At 45.1% G+C, this 10,585-nt stretch overlaps 1 non-coding gene across 1 annotated transcript; it reads right to left on the bottom strand.

Moving 5' to 3' along the window:
* Positions 1-10,052: 10,052 nt before the first annotated feature.
* On the bottom strand, positions 10,053-10,125 carry Trnar-ccu. The gene has a single exon. It is a non-coding gene; the product is annotated as a tRNA-Arg (tRNA).
* Positions 10,126-10,585: the final 460 nt, after the last annotated feature.

Here is a 10,585-nt window from a genome sequence, read left to right as displayed (position 1 = left end):
TGACGTCTTCGTGGAATTTCCACAATATTTTGTCGGCCGACTGACCGACATCTTCAGGTACGGCGAACACACTGCTGAGACTGTGACCAAAGCCCCCTATTTATGCCAGTCTGAGGAGAAGCTACGCAGGCGTGAGCGCTCCAAATTCGGTGACTATCAGCACATATATCCTGAACTGTAGGGAGAGAGGGGGGGAGAGAGAGAGAGAGAGAGAGAGAGAGAGAGAGAGAGAGAGAGAGAGAGAGAGAGAGAAATACACCACCTATCGGCCGATGAACCAGCATCTTACACTTACATGCACGTGCCGAGCCTGTCAGTCCAACTGCGCGCTGCCGTTGCCGCCTCACCGCTCTCTGTCAGGAGCCGCCCACAGATTTACGTGTTAGCGTTGGCGTATGCCCATCCTCGCCGTTGTCATCCAAACATCGATGTTGTCACCGCAGCGTCATTCCTTGTACGATGCACAGTCCTCCTTCGCGATCGCTGTGATTTTGACATAACCAGCGCTTGATCCCATGCTGTAATAAGTCGGTATGCTGTGTCCCTGTTCAGCAAATTAGTAGAGTTTCGAATTCCCACTGTTTCTTTAATAACGCTCACCCAGTACGAAGACGTCGACGAGAAACTTTTGGTGTTTCCGTATTACATACAGGGTGAGACAATGCTCGGCAACTGCTGATTTCTCTGGCTCGTACAGATGTGTGTGTCGTCGATGTTCGACGCATCTGTCCTCCACAGTGCGACAAGTTTGTTTAGTGTACGACGTTCCGCAGCTACAGGGAATCATATAGAAACCAGGCCTTCTTAAATCATCATCATATTTTACTTAGCCTATAAGAGCTCCGAGTTTCGTTGGCGAATGAAAAACGCATTTACGTTCCTCCAATGATCTATTTTCGGAGAAACGCTGCCTGCGTATGGCAAGACGACCGTTCCTCTTTGTTCTTCACTTTCTTCCAGCTCCTCACTTTGACACCCGCTGGGCGTCAAGCACGGCGAATATTTCGCTCAGATTATGCACCCTCTAAAAACACGGTATGGATGTGGCGTAGCTAATCAGATAAGCTGTCTGAATCTGATATGGCTCGTGCTCTGTGGACCATCTTCCTAAGCACGTCGTAACCCAAGGTGCCATCTTCTTTTGCCTGCACCAACACGTACATGAAAGGTAGTTCGCCGTTTTTCTCCACCTCCATCGCAAACTCTGTATTCCAATGAAGAGAATTTAGGTGATGCAACCTTGCCTCACGCTGTGTACTGTAAACTTACACACACGGATCACACTTACAGCCCCCAGCTGGCACCGTCCTGCACAACAAGGTGACGCGTTTAAGAAGATGGTCCACAGAGCATGAGCCCTAACTATGAGCTTCGCTATATCTATACCGCATTAAAGTATATATATTCTGAAAAGGAAATTTGCCGTGCTTGACGCCCGGCGGTTGTCAGACAAAATGAACAGCTGGAAGAAAGTAAAGAACAAAGAGGAATGGTCGTCTTGCCATACGCCGGTGGTGTTTCTTCGAAAATATGAAGATTACTGGAGGAACAAAGTTAATTGCGTCTTACTTCCGCCAATGAAACTCGGAGCTCCTTTAGGCTCAGTAAAAGACGATCTTCGTTTGAGAAGGCCTGGTGTCTGTAAGATTCCATGTAGCTGGGCAACGTCATACACTGAACAAACTTGTCCCATCGTGGAGGACAGATGCCTTCAAACATTGACGACACACACTTCTGGATCAGCGAGAGGAATCTACAGTGACCGAGCATTGTCACAGTACAGTACACAGTACGGAATACTGAAACCCCAAAACTCTCTCGTCGACAGCTTCGTACTGGGACAGAGCTATTAAAGAAACAGTGGAAATTCGAAGCTCGACTAATTTGCTGTACAGGGACACAGCATACCAACTTAGCACAGCATGGGATCAAGTGCTCGTCATGTTAAAATCACAGCGGCCACAAAGAACTGTCGGTTGTACAAGGGATGACGCTGTAGTTACAGCATACACTGAAGCGCCAAACAAACTGGTACAGGCATGCGTATTCAAATACAGAGCCATGTAAACAGGTAGAATATGGCACTGCGGTCCGCGACGCCTATATGACGCAAGTGTCTGGCGTAGTTGTTAGATCAGTTACTGCTGCTACAACGGCAGGTTCTCAAGATTTAATTGAGTTTGAACGTGGTGTTACAGTCGGCGCACGAGCGAAGGGACACAGCATCTCCGCGATATCCATGACGTAGGGATTTTCCCGTACCATTATTTCACGAGTGTACCGCATCAGGAATCCGGTGAAACATGAAATTTCGCTGCGGCCGAAAAAAGATCCTGCAAGAACAGAACCAATGACGACTGAAGAGAATCGTTCAACGTGACACGTTCCCCTTCCGCAAATTGCTGCAGATTTTAATTCTGGGCTATCAACAAGTGTCAGCGTGCGAACCATTCAACGAAACATTGATATTGGCTTTCGGTGTCGAAGGCCCACTCGTGTATCCTTGATGACTGCACGACACCAAGCTGTACGCCTCGCCTGGGCCCGTTGATGACTCGAAACATGTTGGCCGGTCGGACGAGTTTCGTTTCAAATTGTATTCAGCGCATGGACGGGTGCAGGTTTGGAGACACCTCATGAATCCATTTACCCGCATGCAAGCAATGGACTGTTCAAGCTGGTGGAGGCTCTGTTATGGTGTGGGGAGTGTGCAGTTGGAGTGATATGGGGCACCTGATATGTCTAGATACGACTCTGACAGGTAACACGTACGTAAGCATCCTGTCTGGTCACCTGCATCCACTCATGTCCATTGTGCATTCCGACGGACTTGGTCAATTCCAGCAGGACAATGTGACACCCCACACGTCCAGAATTGCTACTGATTAGCTCCGGTAACACTCTTCTGAGTTTAAACACTTCCGCTGGTTACCAAACTCCCCAGACATCAATATTATTGAGCATATCTGGGATGCTTTGCAACGTGCTGTTCAGAAGAGATCTCCATCCCCTCGTACTCTTACGGATTTATGGACAGCCCCGCAGGGTTCATGGTTCCAGTTCCCTCCAGCACTATTTCAGACATTAGTCGAGTCCACGCTACGTCGTGTTGCGGCACTTCTGTGTGCTCGCGGGGGCCCTACACGATACTGGACAGGTGTACCAGTTTCTTTGGTTCTCAAGTGTAGATATTCGTATGGAAACGGCGAGCATGGACACACGCCAACATTGACACGTCTTTTAAGGTGCACATTCTGTGCTGTGGGGCGATGAGTATGGCTGCAAATGAACACACTTAATACGCCGCGATCGCATTGTAGTCACTTTTAGTGCTCAAAAATGGCCGGTTTCGATAGTCTTAGGCTGCCATCATCTGATCTAAGGGGAAAACAAAGATGATAAGGGGGTGGAGGGAGGCGATAATTGATATGACGGATAAATAAAATATACAATATTCAACGTAGCTTCTGGAACCCGCTGTAAATTTGCCTTGTCCATCGCCAGGCGGCTCCCGACAAAGAGCGCTGGGGCGGCCGACGGCACCGCACGTTTTGACTGACAGCCTCTGCGCGTGCGTTCATCGTCCGACCGGTGGCGTCATTCACTGTCTTGTTTTCGATCGGGATATCTGCGCTATTGGTCACCGATCTTGGCGCGTTCACGTCTGCGTATTTTTTTTTCCCTCCCCGACTCGCATAAACAGAAGGCTTCGGCCACTAACTCAGCAGTATGTTCAACGCACACCGAAGATTTCGACCAGCTGCACCAACGAAATATTGTGGAAATATCACAACTAGACCCTATCTTTCACCCGAGAAACATATTTACAAGCCCTTCGGGATAGCCGCAAGCAACGCAACAAAAGGAGAGTTACTCAAAAAATGAACAGAAGCGTAAAAACATTGGATTTCATTTGGGAAGTGATGTATTCAGAAGTTAATTCACTAGCTGCCTTAAATGGAATGTCTACAACCAGTGCATGCTGCCAAAATCATGTTAGTAAATCATGGAGGTTATATGACCACACATTTCAAAATTTGACGATTGCCCTTTAAGTACTTGAAATATGCAAAATGGGTATATCAAGAAGGGCCGGAAAAACAAACCAATGAACAAGAGAAAAGACAGGAATTGAAGACATGACAGTGAATGCTGTGAAATTGAAACTGACATGGGTTGTGCATACAACGAGATGTAATGACGGGGTGTGGTCTAAAGAGATTCTGTGTTGGATTCTGTGTGATAGGGGGAGACCCAGAGGACTACCTAATGGAAGAGGGATTGATGGCACAAAGTGAGAAGCAGGACAAACGACAAAACTGATGTAAAATCCTGGAGATTGTAACGTATGCGTAAGTCTGGAATAGGGCTGTATTATCGGCGGGCAAGTGGCTGTTGCTGCTGCTGCTGCTGATGATGATGACGATTCGGATTTTACTGAACGGGTGATATTTCTGCAACGAAAATGGTGTTTGGCTTATCAAGAAACTAAGAAACAATACTAAGAAAATTTAAAAACACTGGTACATTTTCGTTTTTTTATTAATTTCTAAATTGATATTTTCTTGTCTTGCGTTTCCTTGTAAAATTTTGCCTATCTGTGTGGCCTTTACAACCTCGACGTGCGTGTAACGCGACTTAGGAAAACTAAACAATGGGTAATCCAGGATAGAATGTAATAGTATTATAAAAAGGATAGTTACTAGTCGTCATACAGCGGAGGTGCTGAGTCGCAGATAGGCACAACAAAAAGACAGACAGAAAGTAAGCTTTCGGCCCACAAGGCCTTCGTCGGAAATAGACAACACACACACACACACACACACACACACACACACACACACACAGACAGACAGACAGAGACGCGCGCGCAAACCGAACTTAGACATGTGCTTTTTGTTTGAAACGTACTGAATTTACATTTGTGAATATTAGTATGTTCCTGAAGTCAGACATTTCACTTAGGTTTCTATTCTTTCATTTGTGGTCACACACCAATTTCCCATTTCGTCTAGAATGTCTATTTTCTATGAATACACTGTATTACATACGTCTCCCTCCACTGCGACACACTTTCGTAGTGTGCTCCTGGCAAAGGGGTCCGTTTATATGGAGGAAGACACACAACGGGGTTCGCTGCAATTCTAACTTTCCAGGATGGTTTTACTGTGATTGGGTTCTCCATGTCGGAAAAACGGTTTCCTAACATTTATTATCCTTTGCAATGTAGCAAAGGATTTCCTTGGAGTGCTCATTTTGCTAAAACTCCCGCTCACCTCTACGCCATTTTCATTAAATTCATAATTTCATCTTCAATTCAGTCGGTTCCCTGATCCATTAATTAGTTTACCTGGCTCTTCATTTCCCGCTGAGCAACTCTCAGTTCTTCGGTTCTTTCGCATTGATTCTCCTGGTCTCACTGCCGTAACGGAAAACTGACACAGCAAACTTTCAGTTTGAAGCGCGCTAGAAGCTTTTTTTTTTCATATTCATTTTGTTTATCGAAAGAATAATTATAAAGCTGTAGCTTGATATTTTATCAGTAACTATAGTGATACAATTAAGAAAGCTGATTACTATAGCGTTGGGTTTTAGAAACGTGAACATTAGGTTCATGTTTGGACTTTTTTGCCACCAAGTTCGATATGAATGAACTCTGTCTTCAGCATACAAATTATCTGACTACATTGGTGTAAACATATATTCGTCAATAGTATATAAACATCAGTCTCTATATGAAAGTTTGTAAGGAAGTGAAATGGGCACTATACCTTCCACCACTGTTTATCTGCTGGTGATTATGTTGCGTTCACTCACCTGAAATGCAAACAAAACATGAATTAGTGGAAGCTAGATTAGCTATAATATTAGATAAATAGTTTGTTGTTTTAAGTGTATTAAAAATAGATTGTTGATAATTACTTTATCGTACAGTGCACTGTATGTAGTGCTTAGGCTGTTACAAACGAGAAGATTCAACACAAAACTTTAATTTTTGGAAATGGGATTCAACACAAAACTTTCCTTTTTGGAAACGGGATAAAGAATCTGTGGGTAAACTTAAACCGCTGCCAAAAAGTTTTGCACCAAAACTTAGCCTCCTCCCCTCCCGTTGGGAACAGGTAATTGTACAGGTGCCATCATCATAGCTTTGGAAGGAAATGTCCTCCCAGAATAAGTTACAATGTATAAATGTGAAGTTGAATCTTTCATCCTACCAGCCATTAGGTATTTCCGAATTTAGCTGACTAAACATATGTCGCCCCTCTGCAAACCAGAACTAAAATTTGAAGGATGTGGAAGGTGACTTTACGACTACCGCCCTCGCCACCGTTAGTGTGTAAATCCTCCATGCTCAACAGTTTACCCAGTATATAAAAATACCAATTCCGAGAATACAAAATGATTTGACGTTGTCATATTCCGTGGCAAGAAAAAACCTCTTCGTTCATGACCTCGTAAAAGCATTTATATTTTTACGTGTATCAATTTTCGAAGATCGTATTTGTGTTTTACTGCCTTTTCCCGTTTCTTGTACGGGGTCAGCATTATTATATGGGTTGTGATAGCTGGTGGCCCGATGCCCTTCTTGTCGGCATCACTCTCGCCCTCCCCCCACCTCCCTCCCCTCCCTCTCCTTCCTCAATGGAATCTGTGTACCCCATCTGTCTGCGACTAGAGTAAATCTCATAGCGAAATGTAAGAACATGTTCTAATTTTTTGGGTACCGTGTATCTGAGGTGGGACGAGGCTACCAGCACGATGCGAGAAACTGCCTAAAAAGGTCATCAAGGTTGGCCGGCTCACAAGCCCTCGTCGCTAACCCGAGAGGCGGATTCGTTCTGCGGCAGGTTCGCCTCCTCGAATCACAGAAGTGACACTTTAACGTGCTCGCCTGTCTGGCGGGTCAGTCCAAGATTCTTAGATGAACTAAACTGAACTCCGTCCGAACACGCCTTGAAAGACCAAACAGTACCGACCACCCGCCGTGTCATCTTCACAGTCGACAGGCATCATTGAATGCGGATATAGAGGGACATGTGGAACGCTCCCAGCCCTAAGTGGTAGCCAAGCGCAGCAGATCTTAACTTCTGTGATCTCTTGGAAGCGGGTGTTACAACTGCGGCAAGGCCGTCGGCATCCAAGATTCTTAGATATTTTTCGGAAAATAAAGGAGCATGGAAACAATTTTAAGATGGCAAGGAATTCTACCAAATTAGAAACTATGTTTAACACAGGGCATTTTTCTGTTGCTTGCTTGAGAACTAGCCCAGTTCGATGGGTTTTCTATAACATTTCAGTCACACAAGAGGGTTTGTTGACAGGCTAGTCATACGTGCTGTCGACAAGAAATCCGACACGATTTTTGAGCCCACATGGAACCACAGGAAGGTGAAAAAGGGAAGACCCTCCGCTTAAAAACACTAAATTACCTGACTGTACACGTAAGTGACTGAAACGAAAAGCGTTCTTCTCATTTACATGTTCGCACAGCCACAGCCTGAACAAATGTATTCACAGTCACAGTATAAAGTGAAATAATGTAGACTACACACTTCGATACGTGTAAATTATTGTTCTTTTAATTTGTGCTAAGGGGATGTTCTAAGTACTTATGTAAGTAAGTTACTATATTAAAACGTTTTATACATGTCATTGTTATTAGTAAATCCCATACAACTGTGACATGATAAAAGGGGAAATGACAGTATCTTATACTTGGGGCGTGGGTGGAGGCAAGGCGAGTGGTGGGGGTGGTGGTACGAAACTCTGACCTCCCCTCCAGAACTCAACCTTGGATCCTTGTTTGTTCTCAAGTTGTTGCAGAAATGTTGGGTTGTCTGTCTGGTTTGGGGATCAGATCCTTCACTTTCTGGTGTCTAGCGCTTTGAAACTTCCTGGCCAACTAAAACTGTGCGCCAGACCGGAACCCCAACCTGGGACCATTGCCTTTCGTGGGAAAGTGCTCACTGACTGAGTTACCCAAGCACGACTTGCTATCCATACTCACAGCTTTATTTCCGCCAATGTCTCATCTACTACCTTCCGAACTTCACACCAGTTCTCCTGAAACGTAGCGGGAGTAACACTTCTGGAAGAAAGGATATAGCGGAGACATAGCTTAGCCTCAACCTGGGGCTGCTAGTCCCGCAAGGATACAGGGGAATTTCTGTCAAGTCTGGAAGGTAGAAGATCAGACAGCGGCGGAAATAAAGCTGAGAGGGCTGGTCGTGTGTTGTCGTTGCATAGCGCAGTCATTGAGCACTTCCCAGTGAAAGTTATAGGTCTTAGTATTCTGTCCCGGTCTGCCACACAGTTTTGTCCTACCAGGAAGTCTTTTTTTGATGTGATGCCGGTTTACGGTAGAGCCAAATGATCATCATTATCAGTTCATCTTCGCTCTTTTTTAAAACGTTTATACCATTTCTAAGTATGCGTCTAATTAAATCGTTGTCTCCATAAACTTCCGTCAGCATTTAGTGCGTTTCTGCAGCAGTTTTCCCTAGTTTAAAGTAAAATATTATACAAAAAAGTTGCTATTTCACGTCAGCTATAAAAAACCGCAAACATACGGAAGCACGACGATGGAAATATGCTCTCGAACATCTAGCCAATTCACTCAGCTCGTGGACACTTGTCACGACGATTCAAATTTCGGACAGTACTAGATAACACCTCGTATTCTAGTCGTGTGCAACTAATAAGGCGGCTCTGTGATACGTTTCACACAGGGCGGGATGGAGAATGTGGCATCGCCAGATGTGCTTTCCGTTTTTTAAGCTGTGCGTCCACTTGGTCAGTACTCGTCAGACTAATTGGAAGGTCGTATACAGGGTGACAAAAAATTCGCGCATTCTGACTTCGCAGCGTGATTCCTCCCATACTGGCACTACGAACGAAAATGTCTCTCACAAAATTTCGTCCTGCGCATATTTCGGGCAATAAAGATGGACAATCTGGCAACACCGTAGCCACGTGTACGGTAAGTACCTCTGTTCGCAGATACAGCAGTGCTGCGCAGTTTGTGCAGTGAATAGTGTTTCGGAATAGCATAGCAAAGCAAAGGTCGAGGGTTCGATTCTGGGTCGAGGCTTATTTGTTTTTATTTGCTAGTAGTAGTCTGCGCGGTACGGTATCTGGCGTCTTATTCATCATACAGCGATTACAGTGGATCTTGCACAAAACATTACCAGTTTGTACTATGAACACAGGAACTGAAGCACAATGGTTTTCATTGGTCAGCTTTTAAAGAAGCCTTTTGCACTTCGTGGACGCGAATTGTTTCGCACCACTGCGTCTACTAGATTACAAAACTGTTTTCTGTGTGTGCCCCCCCCCCCCCCCCCCCCCAATGGTCCCATCGAAATTATTTGCAAAGCACGTTGCTAGTCCTACCGGTGGCATAACGCCCTAATTAAATGTAATGGACCTGAACGTGGCAAGAATAATAGGAGGTATTAATCGATGGGATCATTGGGTGGAGGGTACACAGAAAAAAAAAGTTTTGACTGTAGTACATGCAGTACTGTGAAACAATTAGCGTCCACGATGTGCTAAAGGTTTCTTTAGAAGCTGACCAATGGAAACGATTGTACTTCCATTTCTGTGTTCGTAGTATGTAACAGCAAATGTTTTATAGAAGACCAACTGTAATCGCCGTATGACGATTAAGACGTTTAGAGGAGGAGATTAGTGTTTAACGCCGGCCGTGGTGGTCTCGCGGTTCTAGGCGCGCAGTCCGGAACCGTGCGACTGCTACGGTCGCAGGTTCGAATCCTGCCTCGGGCATGGATGTGTGTGATGTCCTTAGGTTAGTTAGGTTTAAGTAGTTCTAGGGGACTGATGACCACAGCAGTTGAGTCCCATAGTGCTCAGAGCCATTTGAACCATTTTTAGTGTTTAAAGTCCCGTCGACAACGAGGTCATTAGAGACTGAGCACAAGCTCGGATTGTGGAAGGATGGTGAAGGAAACCGGCCGTGCCCTTTCAAAGGAACCATCCCGGCATTTGCCTGATCGATTTACGGAAATCGCGGAAAACCTATATCAGGATAGCCAGGGACGGGTTTGAACCGTCGTCCTCCCGAATAGGAGTCCAGTGTGCTAACCACTGCGCCACCTCGCTCGGTAAAGAGACGTTAAGATGCGAGATACTATCGCAGAGTACTTTTAACAGCCCAAAACGTTTTTGTTTTTTTTGAAATAGAAGGAATGGTCTTGGGGACAAAGTAGGCAGGGGTCACTGTACGAGGCCTGGCCACGAGGTCTCCGTCGCCAAACAGGAACATGTGGAAGGGATAAATGGCAATACGAGAATATTCATTTATTTACTAACAAAAAATAAATTTGCCTCTTCGGTGACTTGTCTCTGTAAGAAAGAAAACCAAACAAAAAGCTACACCTCTGTAACACGCACGTGTGTCGATAATTTATCGACGCAACCGCCCCATTTTCATGGCATGCCTTCTTGTAATGCCGTGTAGGTACAGTTATCTGTTGGTCTCCTTGTGTGAATGTATCAAATTTATCTCCTGTGATGTATAATCAAGTTACGGGGCGGATCGTGGAAGATGTTCCGCAAGAAG

This window comes from Schistocerca americana, chromosome X (genome assembly GCF_021461395.2).
Source record: "Schistocerca americana isolate TAMUIC-IGC-003095 chromosome X, iqSchAmer2.1, whole genome shotgun sequence".
In the NCBI taxonomy this organism is placed as follows: Eukaryota; Metazoa; Arthropoda; class Insecta; order Orthoptera; family Acrididae; genus Schistocerca; species Schistocerca americana.
Note: the sequence above shows the minus strand (reverse complement) of the source record. Positions and strands in the feature narration are given on the sequence as shown.